At 34.1% G+C, this 19,031-nt stretch overlaps 1 long non-coding RNA gene across 1 annotated transcript; it reads right to left on the minus strand.

Annotated features, from left to right (window-relative positions):
- Positions 1–17,299: 17,299 nt before the first annotated feature.
- Positions 17,300–18,245, minus strand: LOC131075725 (uncharacterized). Its single transcript, XR_009113251.2, has 3 exons — positions 17,972–18,245; positions 17,784–17,863; positions 17,300–17,564 (listed from the first exon to the last, which is right to left on the minus strand). It is a non-coding gene; the product is annotated as an uncharacterized LOC131075725 (long non-coding RNA).
- Positions 18,246–19,031: the final 786 nt, after the last annotated feature.

Consider the following 19,031-nt stretch of genomic DNA (forward strand, 5'->3'; position numbering starts at 1 on the left):
TAATGGTTAGTCATTTTTTTAATTTTTCATCTTTAAATCAAATCAATGACTTAAGAGGACAACTAAACAATATTCCACCCTAGATTTAAGATAACATACAAAATATATAGACTAACACTTTAAAATATTTTTTGTTAATATATTCTTTTACAATAATGATTCCTCCTTATGATCTCTCTAATGATTATATAAAAATTATGAAATATCTCCATCTCTAATTAGATACATTAAGCCTCTAGTTTTGATTGAAAATTATTTATTTAATCTATACTATATATTAGTTTTGATATCTAAGATGATTTAAGTATTAATGAATATATATAGATTAAGTGAATAATTCTCCATCAAAATTATGTGCGTAAGACATTTAATTAGAAAATGAGACACTCATTTTATAATTAATCATTACAAATTTGATTGAAAAATATTATCATTAAAGAATATATTGTTAAAATTTATTTTAAGAAAGTTAATAAGATATAACTCATATACTATCCTAAATTAAAGAAAGAAGATTGTTCAATCATCCTCTCAATTATTAATTCAACTTTAAAATAATAATTATATACTATAATTATAAAATTTAATATCATTCACTAATGATAATTATTTAGACTCTATCATTATTTACAAAATATTTTTATTTATCTTAAATTTTTTTAATATGTATTACACTCCACTCATACCAAGAATGGGAATTCTCGATATTTTAACTTACCAAGACTTATCCAAATTACAAGTAGTGGAAGACAAACATTTGATATCAATACATGTTCAATGGACAAAGTATGCAAGCTAAAGTAGCTAATGTCCTATGATCCATATAAAGGAGGGGGATTCACTCTAGTAATGTGAGAGTCAAATATTTTTTCTAACTGTCATAATGGATAATTTTGTTATATTTAAATTTGACATTTCTTTTGAACTAAAATAAAAATAATTCTTAAATAAATAAAATAAAAAATTATTTTCACTAAATAAAACAATTTAAGATTTTATCTTTTTAATGATAGGTATTTAAGATATCTATATTATTGTATATTTTTATAATTTGGAGGAGAGCGTTTTGATTAATATGTATATTAAAAACTTAAAGTTGGATCTCTTTTACCATACCATCTACCAACCATTTAAATATATATTATATAGATATCATTTATCCACTTTCTTATATTCACACACACTCATATGCATTTACCTTATCCACTTATCTATTACTTCCATACTTGCACTTATCTCTATGCACACACTACTACTACATTCTAACCCCTTTTATATCTTGAAATCAATCTATAGTTGCATTGTCATCTTGACTTTTGAATAGATTTGTGTTGCCCTCATTTAAATTTGTTTATCTTCTCACCTTTATCCTTCTTGCTTAAGACCGGCTAAACACAAGTTTGTGGGATATTTTACTATGTCTTTTATTTGAAGGTATTTAATGCATTCATTATAATCATCAAATAATCATCTCATTATATAGAGAAATAATTTGATTTACACAATTCAATTAGTTCTCTAAAAGGAACTTATCTTTACACAATTTAATTTTAGAAGCATTTGCATAACTAAAGAATGATGTTCTTGATTTTGTTCAATTATGCATGGATGTCCTCTTGCCCCTACTCTCTTTGTAATTGCCTCTTATGCTTTACACTATCTATTGAGAGAATCATGTTTGACCCCAAATATTAAGGGTATCTTCCTCCCTAATAATAATGATTTGATTAATATTAAATTTGTTGATGGCACACAATTTTGTGGAATTAGAAGAAAGAAACTTAGATTAATTAGTGCTAAAGCTAAGTTTTTTATGTACTGCTTCTGGTGCCAATATTTCTAATGCTAAATCCAACATGCTTGGATGGGTGAATTCCATGTCAAATTAGTTTAACAAGTATGGTTTGCAATGTGGGGCCTCGCAGGTAGGTTAGATACTTGGGAATCCCTTTTTCTCTTAGTCCTTATCTAAAAGATATATGGCTATGGATCAAAATTGATATTGATAAGAAGCTTGATGGCTAGAACAACCAATACCTCTCCTTAGGAAGTAGAATTTAGATTTTCCAAAAGATCCCGTCCGCTTATAGTTTATCTTACTCCTCCATTTGGATTTTTAATAGCTATTAGCTCAATGAGATTTAGAAGAAGATAAGAATTTTTTTGTGGTCTGATGGGAAAGGGAAAAGAAAGAGGAACTTTTTCAAATGGAACTAGTGCTACTTAGATAAAGAAGTTGGTGGTTTAAGTCTTAAAGATTTAAATTTGCATAGTATTTCTCTTATTGTGAAATAGATCACTAAGGCCTTAGATGGTAATGATCCATGCAAATTTTTGGTAAAAAATAACAACAACCTTGCTTCTCCCTAGCAAGAAAAAACTTGGAAATCACTTTCATTCTTTGATTAGAAAGAATCAAATAGCTCCTACATGATCTTATGTATTTAAGAGTGTATGGAAAGTATTGGAAGTGGTTAAAGGTAAAATAATATTAATTGTCATATTTTTAATAACAAAAAAAAGGTGTTTTCTCATAGGTCCATTTGATGGAACTTAGACTATAAGGGCAAACCTCTTGCATTACTTCAATGATGTTCTACTAAAGGTTGGTCTAGAAACGGGATTAGGCATTTTAAAGACATCTTACATGAGGGTCACTTTAAAACTTAGGCTTCTTTAAGTTGTAAGTATAATTAGCCCCCATCAAATTGGAGGACATACTCAATCTTGAGAGTGGCCTGAAAAATATTGCAGTTTCTCATTGAATATGTGTATGATAGTGATAGTTTTAAGAACTTTAAATGGATTGATGTCACTCCTCTTCGTAACTTGAATGCTAAAATTATATATAAAACTTTGTAAATAAATATTGGAGCTTAAATTTACAAGATAAACAATGGCCTGAGTGTTAAATTAAAGGTATTTGGTCTAACATTTTGGAACGCAAAAAAACTTGTTTATATTTTTTGAATTCTTGTATGCTAAGAAAATTCAGAATATGTTTTATAATGGTTTGATTAACTAGAGTAATTTAGAAGTTATTAATTGGAAATAAATACTTATTGCCACTATGTATAATCTGGGTAAGGAATGCAATTTATTTTGCTTTGTTTCTTAGTTGGGATTTTATAAACTATTTGGAATGCAAGAAATGAGGAAAAGTTTAAAGGCCCAGAGGACACTTATTGGGTCTTCAAAGGACTCATATTTTTCAATGTTTCTATGCAAGTGACTTTGACTATGGAGGTGTGTAAAGCTAAGTGCCTAAAGATGCTCAAGGATAACATCATGGAAGTTAATAAATAAGAAATTAAATATGGACAAACTTGGTCATTCGACAAAACAAAGTTCACACCCCTTTCTTGAAGAGTTATCTAAACTTTTAGATGATATACAATGAACATTTTCTAGCAAAGGCTCTGAAGAAAGACTTAAGAATGGAGAGAAAAATAAAATTCCATGAAAATCAAAATGATGACCTTACAACGAAGGTGACAAGGTCCAACGATGAGATCTCATAAATCAATCCTCCTTTAGGCTGGATGAGTTTAGTGTTAGCAAATTTTTTTGAAGATAGTGACAATCTATTATTAGTAGTTTTATATAGGCATCTATTAGTAGTGATAGTCTATTAGTAGCAAAAATATACAGTTCATTATGAGGTAGTATGATATAGTTCAATGTATAGAATGATATTTATATTATACATATGGAGGACAAGATAGGTTGATCGCTTGTTTTTATTCTACATTCACACTATACACTCATCTATTATTTCCAAGCTTGTACTTATCCCAAGGCAAACACTACCACTACATTCTAGCCCCCTTTTATCTTTAGTTTATGGTTCCATGGTCATTCTTGGCTTCATTGATTTTTGTTGTCCTAATTTAAATTTGATTGACTTCTCTCCTTTATCCTTCTTGCCTAAGACTGACTAAACACAAGTTTATGTGATATTTTACTATGTACTTTTATTTGAAAGTATTTAATGCATTTATTATAACTATTGAATAATCATTGATTGTATAGAGAATTTAGTTAATTTACATAATTCAATTAGTGATCTAAAAGGAATTTATCTTTACACAATAATTTTAGAGGCATTTGAATTGTTGCAAAGTGATGTTTTTTATTTTGTTCAATTTTAAGGAGTTGTCCAAGGTATAGTGTCCTTGCAACCCAATTGTACAACCTAGTAAGGTATTTATCAATACTACCAATAAATAAACATCAAGGAGCACAAAAGAAACCAAAACATGTTAGGGGAAGTGAAGAACACTTTGTAGATCACATATGATAAATTCAAAAGGGCATAACAAGTCCACAATCGCTAGTGTATCCCTAATAGGAAAACTCATCCTTGCAAAGAGTTTACAAAATAATTGATTCCTAAGAAATCACCAATTTGATATCCATTATCCCGAATATTGAAATATGAGAGATCCAGATCTTTTCTCCATTCTTTATGCCATCTTCAATTATTGAACAAGGTATATTTATTTTTTACTTTCATTTATTATGCTCAAATATTTTTAAAAATCAATATCAAGTAAACTAAACTCACATTTATTTACCTAACTTGAATTGCATGTATGTGTGCATTTTATTAAATAAAATGTAATAATATGTGTGGGTGAAGAACTTGAAAATTTGACCTATTTTGTGGGATTGACCATTTTATTCAATGAGCATCATCCTTGTTATATATATATTACTTTTAATATTAATTATGGTTGGCATATCTATTGTAATTTCTAAGTAAATAGGGTTCTTGTATCAAATCATATTAGCAAGAAGAGTACCATGTGATGTATTTCTTTATCCTAGGCAATCTTTTTATCTTTTATGGTTGACATTTGTGTTTGGAAATCCTCTACCAAGGTTGTTTCTCTTATATACATGGAAATAAGACAAGTAGAATAGAAAAGAAGGATATTGTGTAATATTATGGTTGTTGAATGCTTCAATAAATAATGATTGTATGAGAGAGGTAAATACAAAATATTGTGATTTTAATATATTGGTTGTTTATAATAGAATTTTATTATTATAAAAATTCATTTAATTTATTTCAAATTATTTTTCTTCAAGACATTTGTTTTTAATATTAAATTTTAAAGATCAATTTAATAAAATACTCCTCTTTATAAAATTTATTTTAGTTATAAATGTTGATAATGTGAATCTTTGTAATTTCAGACTATTTTCAATTAAAGTATAGAAACTCTAAGACTTTTAAATAATCACATTTCCAATAAATAATAAAAGTGGAAAACTTTCTTAGGAGCTGAGAAAGGTAACAAAATATTTAATTTCAAAACATCAAATTGGTGTTAAAAGTCTTCCATTCACTATTTAACCTAGTAAATAAGTCTATAAAAGCTATCCGTAATAGCAAATGGAAGATTCACCCTTGATCAAACTCTAAATACAAATCTACAAAAATACCAATCTAATATGTATTATTATTTATTTTCTACTTTCATTTCCTATATCTAAATATTTTAAATATCAATGTAAAATCAACTCAACCCACATTTATTTAAAAAAACTAAATTCTATTTGTATATATACATTTTATTGAATACGATAGAATAATATGTGCCAAGAAAGAAATTATTAATTTGACCTATTTTTGTGGATTCCAATATTTTATTCATTAAGCATTGTCCTTGTTATATTGCTTCCTAAAATAATTATAATTTAGGTTTACAAAAAAGTGGATATCTAGTATGATTTTGGGGCCAATTGGGCCTTATGTTCAATCATGTTAGCACATAAGAAACCATGTGAGATATGTCTTTATATAACACAATATTTTAACTTTTGCGATTGACATTTGTAAATTCAAGACATCTTTTACCAAGGTCACGTCTTTCACACAGACATAAAGCCACTAGAACATAAAATCAAAATATTGTATAATATTATGATTGTTGAAATTTTTTTTTTTGGATTAGATATCATATAAACTTTACATAGCATCAGGAATGACTGAATTTAGCAGTATCAAGGCACCAAAGGAGGGTGCATACACAAAAAATATACAGTTGACGAGCACCTCCACTTTTGGGAAGATGATTACATTAATACATCTTAGTTATAACAACAAAAAACAATATAGATAGTTCCAGAGGACTAGGAAAAAGAGATTTCAGATTTTGGTGCAAGGTTGGCTCCCAATGGACGGATCCATGCCACCCACCCAAGTTTCCATCCTGCCATACTTCCACTCGGCCATCAAGTATGTCCTGTTTGTGGGAGTGTGAGGTGTGCTCATGGAACAGGTCAGCTTCCTCCCGAGAGATCTCCATGTGAAGGTGTCTACGGTCCATCTGTCTCATGAAGGCCATGAGTGCTTGTTCAAATGCGGCCTTTCCGGGTTCATCTCTTTCCCATGTGAAGTCGTGAGACAGCTCTCGGATGTATACAGTGGTGGCACATTCCTTTATCCATCTATCAAACTTGTCTGAATCCATCTTTATTACCACAGTTACCTGCATCGAAATAGTATAAAAAATGAGTCTCCTAAGAGACTCAGTGAGGTGCTTGGTGTTGTTATTAAAGATGTCATCATTACGGTACTTCCAAATGAGACAAAGAATTTCTAAAGATAAACAAGACCAGAAGATATTTGCAGTTTTCCTACAACCCTTAATGTAGCCTAAAACAACATTTATGATTTCAACAAAATTAGATTCCAGATTAAGGCCGAACAAACTCCATATTTCTTTTGCAAAGTGACATTCAAAAAAGATATGTTTCATAGTTTCAGGTACTCTACATATTTTGCAGTTTAGGTAGTTACCCTCCTTATCTTTTATGGGGAGTTTATTTAACAGCATGCGCCAGCCAAAGAATTGTTTTTTTGGTTCATTTTGAGCCATCCAGAACTTACCCAACCTATCTTTCCATTCCTTTGGTTCCCATTTTAGATCCTAGCATCTGTTCAGGTGAAGAAAAATGGCATCAGCCTCGGTAAGTGAAGCATATATGCATTTGGCTTTAAGGGAGGGGAGAGGTGCCATCAGCCCAACAAAGTGTAGAGATGGGGGTGTGGGGGAGAAGAGGGTGAGAGGGGGGAAAAGTAGAAGCTAAGGCCATTTTAAGGATGTTATAGGTTCTGCTCTGGGAAATTGGGATAGAGAAAGTAAGTTTCAGATCCTCCCACGTTCTCATTTGGCCATTCTCCAATATCTGATCAAAACATTTAATTCCCATATTGTGCCATTTTAGTGTAGAGTAGCCTTGAAGAGATGCTAATGGTTTCCCATTATGAAATAGATTCCACCATATAGATCTGTTACTGGCAATCCGCCTCTGTATGCTTCCATTTACCTTGTAGTGTACCAAGTGTTTCACATGCTCCCAAGCTTTCCATAGGGACTTAAAGACCCCTAGACCCAGCTGGGGACACCTCTATATGTCCAAGAAAAAAGTCAATCATGGGGAAATCCTTCCATTTCTTGGCTTTCTTAGGGGTTGAGGATGAAATATTGTTTCTTATTAAATTTTTCCATGGCTCATCCCCATCCATGGCCTTGAGAATCCATTTGGAGGCGAGGGCCATGCCCTGTAGTTTGAGATCTTTTAGACCCATCCCACCATAAAGCTTATGCATAGTGCACCACTCCCATTTCACTGCATGTTGCTTCATAATACCTTTTCCATTTGACCATAAGAATTTCCTAATTTGTTTTTGGATATGATTGAATTGATAGTTTTTGAAGAGCCAAGTAGAGGGGAAGTAGATGTTATATGATGCCAAAATCTTTTGACAGACCTAAAATCTTCCAGCCAAAGATAGATAGTTCATGTTCCAATAAGAGATTTTCTTCTCTATCTTATTTCTTACCCATTCCCACATTTATTTTAAGTTTGGAAGGACAGAGAAGGGGATGCCTAGATATTTTACAATATGAGTAGGGCCCAGCCAGTTAAGAGAAAATTTTGAGAGCCAGATCGGGGGGTTGTCATCCTAGCCAAGAAGATTGGATTTGTGCATAGCTAGGCAAAATATATCTATGTTTTTCAGCAGAGCGGCAAGGTTTTCTTCCTCAAGTTTAATTAAAATTGCAGTGTCATTAGCAAATTGGACATTATAGATTTCCTTTTTGTTAGGAAATGAGATGCCCCTAACAGGAGGAGTGATAGAGGAGTCTTTGAGTAGGTAGAACATTGCATCAACAACTAGAACAAATAGGGTTGGGGCTAAGGGGCATCCTTGTCTGATAGATTTGGTCAGTGTAAAATTGGGGGATCTTATCCCATTCACTTCAACAGAGGCATTGGCATCACATAATAGTGTTTTGACTAGTTTGCAAAACCCAGGGGGGAAACCTAGTGATTGAAGCATCTGAATGATATATTCCCATTCTATTCTATCATAAGCTTTCTCGAAGTCTATGAGTAACATAGCTTCATTTTGCCCCGATTCCTTTGCCCAATGGAGTGATTCCCAACATGTGATTAGGTTCTCTAGAATATACCGTCCTTTGACAAACCTTGTTTGAGTAGTACTGATGATCTTAGGTAAGATCTTTTCCAATATGCTTGCTGTCAACTTTGCTAATATTTTATATGACACATTTAACAATGTAATGGGTCTCCAATTTTTAATTAGGGTTTTGTCACCCTCTTTAGGGATGAGCTTGATCAGACCTTGGTTAATGTTTGCTCCCAGGGACCCAATGTGAATAGCCTCAGTATATAGAGCGTGAAGGTCATCCACAACCCATTCAATATTTTCTTTGTAGAATTCTATCAAGAATCCATCGGGCCCAGGGGATTTGTCAAATTATTGAGAGCCAATATAGCTTCCTTGATTTCTTCTTTAGAAATAGTTCTTTCAAGCATCCTACTATCTTCCTCATCAAGAAGTTTGGGGACCAAAGACATCACTAACTTTCTTGCATTATCCTGCTCCTCCCTAACTAGTTCTGTAGAGAACAATTGCTTGTAAAACTGAGCAAAGCACTCTAGAATCTCATTTGGGTCAGAGAAGCTTTTATTCTCTTCCCATATGGTGTCTATTTTCTCTCTTGCTTGTATCATTTTATGCATCTGGAAGAAAAATTTAGATCCTCGATCCCCAGTATCTAACCAGTTTAACTTAGCCCTAGTTCTCCATCCTTTGATTTTCTGATTTTGGATCCTTCTAAGGTCATTTTTGGCCTTGATTAGTTGATTGGTGAGTGATACATTCTCTGGGTCCCCTTGAAGTTCAAGCTCAGACATTTGTAGGGCACTGTGCAATTGTATCTCAGATGCTTTGGCATCTTTAGCTTTCTTTTTACCTACCACCTGACAAAGTGAGGTCCAAGTTGTAACATTTTGATTCCATCTATCAATGTTTGTCAACTGGTTGTTTCCATACTTATTATACATTCTGACTAGGCACAATGCACATTTTAGGTCATCATCCTTTAGGAAACTAGTGTTCATTCTAAAGTTCAAGATAGGGCTTGGTAGGGCCACTCTACTATTAGTTACCTTTAGCTCAATCATAATAGGGTGATAATCAGATAATATATATGGTATGACAACATATTGAATACCCTCCTTATTTTTGACAATTTCAAAAAAGTCCTTGTTGAAGTAAAATCTATCTAATCTGCAATAGACCCTCTTATTGTATTGTTGGTGGTTACACCAGGTGTACCATATTGAATTATGCTCTCCCTTCTTTCCTACTATTGGGTCAGTCAATCTCATTTTGTTAACCATCCTTTCCTAGTGTATTCTCTCAGCACCTTTCCATTCCACCTTGTTCCCTCCTTATTTATCTTGAGCATTGATTACCATGTTAAAGTCCCCTCCCAAGAGCCAGGGGATGTCTTCCAAATTTGCAATCCATTCCCACATCACCCCCCTTTCTCGGTAATCATTAGATGCATAGATTGAGCAGAGACCAAATATAGAATTCTCATCCTGTATGATAGCCCATACTGCCCAATCACAAGGGAATTGTCCCCATTTGACAACTTTATTCACCCATTCAAGGTTTAACAATATTGCAGCTCCACCCTTTCCTTTAGGGTGATTTGTGAAGAAGGAGGTGGCCTCCCTCCAAATGGATTTTAGACCAATTTCTAGAGAAAACCCCACTGATTTTAGTTCCTGGAGCTTAAGGCAATCAATTTCCTTGTGCATATTTAGAAATCTTTTGATCACATATTTCCTGTTAGGGGCCTCTAATCCCCTGATGTTCCATGAGATGGTTTTCATCATTAGGAGGTTGCTTCAGGAGTGTCCACTAGGGATTTGAACCCTTCAAAATATTTGGGCCATTCCTCAGGTTTAGAAAGATGGCTGGCATCAAAAGCCATAGTTGAGAGTGGTCTGCCTCTCTTCTTCCTAAGTTCAGAGAGCTGCTCAGGTCCCAATGATTCTTTCCTAGCTGTATTGTCTTTACTAACCTTAGGAGACCTTTTTCTCCTCTTTTTTAATTTATTACCAGCTACTTCTTCTCCCCCATTATTAGCTCCAACCTCAAAGGTTCTAGGATCAGGGGAGTATGAAGTATCCCCCTCATTATTGCTAGTCACAGTTTCATCAAACTGCATCTCAGGTTTAGTACCATGCCCTTTCTCTAGGGGTTGGTCAGAAGGAGAAGTGGAGGGCCCCACCTCCCCATCAGTGTTATCAGAGGTCCTCTCATGCAGTTTGTTGGGGTGTGGTGTTGTATACCCTCCATCCTTAGTCTCCAATTGAGTATTTTAAAATTGAGGGATGCTCATATCCCCGGAAGGGTCATTTTTATTATCTTTAGGCCCTTGAGGGGAGTGACTACCCACCTCGATAGCACTAGTGGTGACATGAGTACCACCATCTTCCCCTTCGATCAACTCTTGGAGGAAGGGTATGGTACATGATTCAATCTCCTTTTTTTGGTTATTTAATTTTATTTCAAGTTGTTTTCTATGTTCTGCAGCCACTTTCAATTTTTCCATGACAATTTGCCAAGCATTTTGCATTCTAGGTTCACCTGTATTGGTAGAGTTTTTAAGTACAACCGGTTCCATTGATTTGGGTTCACTGGTAGCCAAATTAGCATCTTTCAAGGCCAACTGGTACTTGAGTAAGGATTCGGCAATTGAGGGAGGAGCATTGGCAGGATAGAGGTGAGCTTGTGGTTGAAAAGTTGGGGGGTAGGTTTGGAAGGGGGTAGTGATTCTGTACCGATAGGCCGGGGAGATGGGTCGAGAGGTGGAGGTGCAAAGTGCACTGGGTGAGGAGTAGGATCATTCTGCTTAGAGTTTTCCGAATCCAGGTGTAGGTGATTTCGAACAGAAGTCTTCTTGGAGGAGGTACCATTTTTCTTTACCAACAGAGGGAATTTTTTAAGGAAGTGCCCACTTCTTCTACATTTATGGCATGCATTAATCCCTCCCAAATATTCTAAGGGACATGAGAGTAACTGGTTTTCAATACATATATCTATTCCAGAGGGAAAAGTTGAACTAGGGTTGAAAGCAATAAGAACCCTCGCATCCGTATGGGGTAGTAATGCAGTCGAGGAATCAATTTTAATTACTTTGCTGAGAGGTTCAGTGATTTTAGTAATACAATTCCATAAAAATGGGGGGACATTTTTAATAACTACCCATTTAGGGTTGGAGAGTGCCATTATTTCCTCGTTACATGCAAGAGGGGTCCAGGGAACAACCCTAAAACAGGCGTTACCTATACTCCAAAATTGTTTCTCAACAACCTTTCTCTGCATTTGTTTATCATTAAAAAAAAAAAAAAAAAGCCCCTTTTGCAACATTCTACAGAACGAAAACTGAATACCAAATTTTATACACCAAGTATCTTGAAACCATTTATTCAAATACTGCTTAGATGGTATTTTATCTACATCAAGAGCTGCTAAAAAAATAGCAGAATCCCTAAGCCTAGCAATCTCTTTAGAAATGCATTCAGTCATAGAGGAATTAGGTTTAATGATGACTCTTGGGGCCGAGGCAACCTCACCTTCTTCGCGGTTTTGGGTTGCTGCTGCATCTTGGGCCACCTCTGGTTCGAACCTTGCCTCGTCTGGGAAGGTTGTGTAGAGCCCTTGGATGGCTTGGCTAAACATTTTTTTGCCATTGTTGGTGACTTTGTGGGTATTAATCCCACCACCATCGGGTTGCTTCTCCATTAATGGAGGCACAAGCAAGAATAAATGCGGGGGCTTCCCACTAGGTCTAGGAGCCCTTGGGTGGAGAGTCAACCTGCCGCTAAGGACCATTCGTGCATGTCCTCGGTTGCAGAGCTCCGCCTCCATCTTTTGATTGTTGAATTTTTCAATAATAATCATAATAAAATAGTGAAAAAAAATCAAATCAAAATATTATTAAAATATTAATTATTTTTAGTTCCTGCCGACAGGCAGGTAACTATCGCATCCGCTGGATGCAAAACTGATTTTTGGCTATCCAATCATATTAAAGTATTTTTTAGCTTTCTATTTATTTTCAAATGTTTCAATAATAAAATCATTTAATACTTAACAGTAAATTATTTTCTTTAATTATGATTGGATGATGCCGTTGATTTAAACAAAAAAAACTTTTTTTTTATCCAATCGGATTAGAGTATTTTTAGTTTTTTATGTTTCACAAATGTTTTGCCGAGAATGTTGTGGAAGGTACATGAAACATAGCAAAACCTGAAGCTGGCTGCAATGCAAATTGTCATTGCTTTGTTTGCAACCATCCATTAGCAGAACTCCATGCTCACTGGTGTCCTTTTGCTCTCGGAGGTGATGATAATCTCAACTTGGCAATTTGTTTTGTAGCTAAGGATCCCTAATCAAGTTTTCCCGCTGAAGATCCCACGTGATGTGAGTCTTAATCTGCCCTTGATCCTTTTGAAAAGATGATGTCTGTACACTATTTTGGATGCAGTAACATTCACTTATCATGCTACTTTCTCTGTTATTTTCAAATGCAGTAACATGCACTTATCATGCCACTTTCTCTGTAATTTTTTGCCTGTTACCCAACAAGCCTAATAAACAGAAAGCATAAAATTGGTTAAGAAAAAATGACTCAATTCTACGTAGTTTTGAAGCCCTGTTAACAACAAAGGTCAAAGAGGGAATTATGATGAGCTCTCCAACATTTTGTCTTGCCACTCACTGCAACCAAAACAAAATAAAATCTTGTTAAAATTTATATTAAAACACCTAAAAATTTATAACTTTGATCAATGCTAAAGACCATTCACAAGACATAAACAATGGCAATTGGTGGGGTTTATTAAACAGGCTAAAAAAACCCATCTTCATTTGAAACAACCATATTTCCAAGCACTCTATAGCTTGCTAATTCAATTCTACTGCTCCCTTGTTTCGATTTGGGCTTCCTTGTTGAGTTCCATTAATGGATTCCAAACTGAAATCTTTGACGACTTTGATCGGTCTGTTTAACGATCCCTTAGTTATTGCCCCTCAAAACCCATTTGCCTTTGATCCAAATCTCAATCTGTTTATGGCTAATGGAGGCACCCATGTTCCAAATTCCCAAATTGGGTTGCCCTGTGATGAGGCACCTGAGATGAAGTCATGGAGCTCCTTTGCAATCAATAGCACAACATGAAATTGATACACACTGTGTTTAAACATGTAACTTCTCATTCTACCAAATAAGACGAACTTTACCTTAACACACGTAGAAACAAGAGAAAGCTTATCATCATGAGGCACAAATTTAATGTCGTGCACTTCATTCAGTCTATTAATGCCTTTCATAAATTAGGAAACACAATCGATGCTTGATTGAAACCCAAAGATATGCTTAGCAAAAATGACTAATATTTGAATAAAAAATGAAAAACGTTGGCAGAAATGACAGTCCGTCGGAGTTTTTAATCTGACAACTTACATCTCTTCAATTTTACCTTTATTTTTCTCTCACACAAACTAGTTTTATTTGGATAGATAGATAGGTACATCGCTACCGACAGAAGGGCAGAGTAATTAATCTATTGCATGTCAAAATTTCATCAACCAGAACTTTGAATTTTTCTCATCCTAGCAGATGGTTGAAAGGATTTTGTTCGAAGTTTGAAATGAGATTTTTCCAAATATGATTTTGACCCGACATATGTAAGGGTGGATAAGCTAATTTAGCTAGTGCTTGCAAGGTTACTCCTCCAAAGTGTTCATAGAAAATGCAAATAGAGTTTTAGGGCCTATTTAGAGAGACTTGAGATGGACTAATACTAATATTTCTTCTTTAATGCAACTAATGTTTTGTACAAGTATGGACATAAGTTTCATAATTTCTAACAATTGAATGATGAATAGAGGCCCAAGACCTAACAATTATAGGTTGTGTAGGTTCCAAAATATGGAAGATAAGAAAGTAAAAATGCCAAAAAAAAGGAAATTATTGAGTTTGTTACTTCTCCATTAGAGCTCATCATTCAAGATAAGACTGAAGAATTTAGGACTTGCAAACATTACCTGCATTAAATGACACCAAGAAAAAACAACGTTGTTGACCTTTCTGTAGTGAAAAGCAACTAAAACCTTTCATAGGTGCATAAAAAGCAAATTATAGGAGACTCTTTGTGCCTTGCAATGGAAAACAACACTATGAGAAGAAATCTGGCTGATTGAAGGTCACAAGAGACAAATGACAAACTGTGCTGTTTTTTCACATACAAAAGAGTTGAATCAAATTTTTAAAGAGAGATTTTTTCTTTGTAGTTATAGAAACCTAATACTTTAAGGATAGACCTATCAAACACAATCATTTCTAGCATTGCTTCTAAGAGGATGTTGAATCTCTATTTGTATGTGGAAAGATGATCTCTCAAATATAACTCCCCTGTTTTTGTTGAAGTAACATAGATACATGGTTTCAGAAAAGAATGTGATAATATGAAAAGCATGTTGGTACATAAGTGTGTCACTGAGTCCTAACCAAGTAACCAACTATGTGAGAGAATGTAAACATCTGAAAAACCAAGATGAGTGTCACTTATCAACGCATTCTTTTAAAAATTTAGTCATTTTGTGTCACTTTAGTCCCCAGTCCCCAGTCTTGTGACATTTGATTTTTAAAGTACAAGAGCCAATATAATGGCATAAAACTATGAAGAAATATGTTGTACACTATACAAGGTTTGTGCAAATAATGTAATAAGTTCTAACATATGAAGATGGTCTGATTTCTTCAAATCACTCTATGTGAACATGGTTGTGACAACCATTGCGTTTACAACATCAGCAGTAGCTAATATCAATTCAATAGTAAATAATTCTGTCAGGAAAAATGTCACAAAAATAACTTCAATAACGAAGAAAACAAAATAAACAAAAAGTTAGAATGACAAAATAAATGTAAAATTCTTTTCACAGTTCACAATATCTATACGTGAAGAAACAAATAGGGTTCTAACACTAGGTAGTAAAGTAATATAATATATGAAAACAGATATAAAATCATAGAAACGATATCTTCATTTGACAAATAATAACAAAATTATTTAAAATGAAATTAAACACAACAGAAAATGATCCTGCCTCTTACAGATTCCAAAAAGAACACTCACTGAAACCATGACAAAGGACTTACCTCAAGATTTTGCACAGATTGTACTGTGCTGTCAACGATGCCGATGAAGAAAAATGGACAAAGCTTGCGGTTAAAATCAAACTTGATAGCAAATTCTGAACGCATTACATATCCTCGATTTCCAACACATCTTCCACACTCTTGTTATCCAAGACCACAGTTTTTTAGAGATTTTCCTCCATCTTCTTATATGCCTCTGCTCTCAATATGGAAAAACATTTTTATTTCTTCCATGCAACCTGTCTGACCTTGCTTCTTTTGTCCTCATAATCAGATTTCAGTTTAAGAAAGTTGCAATTCCCCTGAATATTTCCTCAGACATGAAAATTCTGAGTAACATCCTTTTTGGGTGTGCAATTTGCAGACATTTTCATGTCTTCTTCTTCATCTGTGCTCCAGGTATAATACCCATTATTGTCATTACAGAGATTGGGGTAGTAATATACCACAACATTCTGCACAAAATATGGAAGCATTTACCAGGCACGTCAACTATCCCAAAACATGCCACACACCACAAGTATAACCCATGTGCCATGTCTTCAACCAAAGACACAGAAAAATTCGTTTATGCAACGCAGATGAGTAGGACTTTTTATTTACAAATTCATTTCCCTCAAATTTTTTTAATATATTTATAATTTTTTATATCTAAAACAATATTGTTTGAAGGTCAATAGTACAATTTATCATAAGATGATAGATAACACAATAATATTATAATTTAATATTTTCTATTAAGAAATTTAAATTATTTTATAGATACGGAAACTATTTGATTTGGTAAACCTCATAGTAATAGGTATGCTCGCACTAAGTGGCCCTAATCTGAATTTGCTATTAAAGGATGCGGTTTTCATTGTAAAGAAATATTGGTTGTCTTGTTAATATTAGATCTTCTTTCAAGGGGTCTTGTTTATTACGTTAACTGAAATTCTATTTTATTTCTGAAGCACATATTACAAACATTCGCAGCAATTTATGAACTCTATAATTACAGAACCATTGCAATTGTTTAGGGAATAGTTATGTAGACTATAGGGTAGATGTTTTCTTTTAAGGTTGTAAAGAATTTTGCACAGAATTTGAGTAAATTATATAAGGATTTGGATATTATTATGAAGGATTTTTCAAGTATAAATAGAAAAGGATGACTATAGATTTGTCTTGTAAATTTTCTTATTAAGTTTTTCCATTGAGAATTAAAGAAAGGGAATAATTAGCATCTAAACTATGACTTCATTCTGAGCTTATCTATGCAATTTGTCTCCTCAAGATTGTCTTGTAATTGTTATGGACTATGAACCCCAAACTTATTCTATGATCAAGTTTTCGTTATTAGATTGCACAGGCTCTTTCATGTCTATAATAAAACAAAAAGAAATGGCATATAGTATCAAGTAAACAAAGGATCAAGTGTATACACAACTTATGCATGCACCAAAATTTTAAACCACATCTCATTTTTCTAAAATATCATAAAGTTAATACCACTGCAATCCTCCATAATTTTTTACAGTTCAACAAAAAAAATCATTAAAAGATCCTAACTATATCAAAAATTTGTAAAGTGTTATTTGCCTAAACCCATCTCTACCTTCCTTTCTCTCTTCTACCTCTCACATTTCAAACTCTCGCAAGAACACAACGCTATGCATCTCTTGTTTATACTAAGAATCATTTATATTAAAAGTTGATACGATATGCATTATGAATATATTGAAAATTAAATTGATTGAACATAACTTTGGAGGATCCTTGAATCATTTAATTTCGAAGAATACAATACTTTAAAAACCCTAAGTGGAAGATTCGCCTTATGTTAAAACCCTAGTTTTGCCAAATCTGTGAACCTGCAACTACAAGCAAAGTGAAAGAATCGCATCAATTGATGGACATGGAGTAGAGAAATTCTGTGCAGCGCGTGTAGCACTTTCGTTTTCATCCTTGTTCACTTTGACGGAGAAATTGCCTGCAGTATTGGAGCTTCTGTCTCGAAATATAAATATAATCAGTCAAGTTTCATAATAATAATACCCTAATTTCATAACAATTTAACCAAAGAAACATGCATAATTTAAACAGTTAATCAGTTAATCTGTATAATCCTCTGATATAAAAGACAAAAACACCAGTATCCATATCTACCCAGACATAAAAATTAAAAGCCAAATCAAAAGCTAAGGTTGCCGGACAGTGGGACCTAACCCTATACAACTCCACATCAAAGATATTCTTTTTGTCACTGCGGAAAGCTTCCTGTATGTACCATTCTCTAAACCCTAACCCTGTATGTTACAAATACAGAGAAACAATCGGTCAATTGACGGAGTACGGGAAATCCGTGTAAATTTACACATGTTTTACATTCCTGATGATTATAACAGAGAAATTACATGCAGTACTTGAGCTTCTGTCTCGCAAATCGCGATTCCTTTTGCTTTCGGCTGCAAAGGGGAACGATTAGGTCCAGCAACGCAGGATCGAATCCCTTAAGTAGCATGCTTTGCTCCAGATTTTGTTCGCCTTAATTAATCTCATCAGTGTATGGACACGGTCTGCTATGGAATTGTTTTCAAATTCTTGAGGACGAAAGCGACAGCTTCACGGATTATTTCTGCAAGTTTATTATTTCCAGAGCTTTCATTTTAGAGTCCCAATCAAGTTGACTTTGTGTTCTGGGAGAGAGAGTTCAATAAATTAAATGTTTTGTTTTGATTAAAAAGAAGCAGCTTAGTTAGGGCGTCGACCCTTAATAAATTATATGTTTTGTTATTATTGTTTGACATAATAAATGTGGATTTGTGTGCGAGAGAAATAATAAATTCAATAGGTGATGAGTACGGTTAGGGTTTTAGGAGATTTTGATGTATTTTAGGCATCCTAGACAATGGCTTTTAACTTTTGTTGTTGACCTTTGTGAGTAAGGGATTTATGGGAGTCTTAAGCAAAATGGGACAAACATGACCTACCATTATTAATCATTTCAAACAAATATGACCTACCATTATTAATCATTTCAAACAGATAATGTCAAATGATATTATTTTTTAGGTTTACCAGTTGTATATAACATATTTGACTATATAATTCTTCCTTTTCATCTACTAGTCTTTGATAGATATTTAACATGATATTCGAGTAAACTCTCCTGCTATGCCTATCATTTCTACAGGGGAGGGCCAGATCTCCTTGGATCCTGACCCCCCCGACTGACCTGCAGATTTGTCCGGATCTGGCTCTTGTGTTGTGCGCCCAAGAAGTTGGGTGGGCTCCCTCGGTTGATGCTTGCAATGAGGTGCTGCACGAGGCCCCCTGCCTTGCAAAGCCTCCATTGGTGGCCCCCAACTTGGATTTCCCCAAAAAGGATCCCAAGACTCAGGATGTGGGACCTTTGCCTGGGGAAGCTCAAGAGTACTCCTAGAAAGGTGCCCTTGTTGGTAACTCCAAGTCAGA

Source organism: Cryptomeria japonica, chromosome 1 (genome assembly GCF_030272615.1).
Source record: "Cryptomeria japonica chromosome 1, Sugi_1.0, whole genome shotgun sequence".
Classification (NCBI taxonomy): domain Eukaryota; kingdom Viridiplantae; phylum Streptophyta; class Pinopsida; order Cupressales; family Cupressaceae; genus Cryptomeria; species Cryptomeria japonica.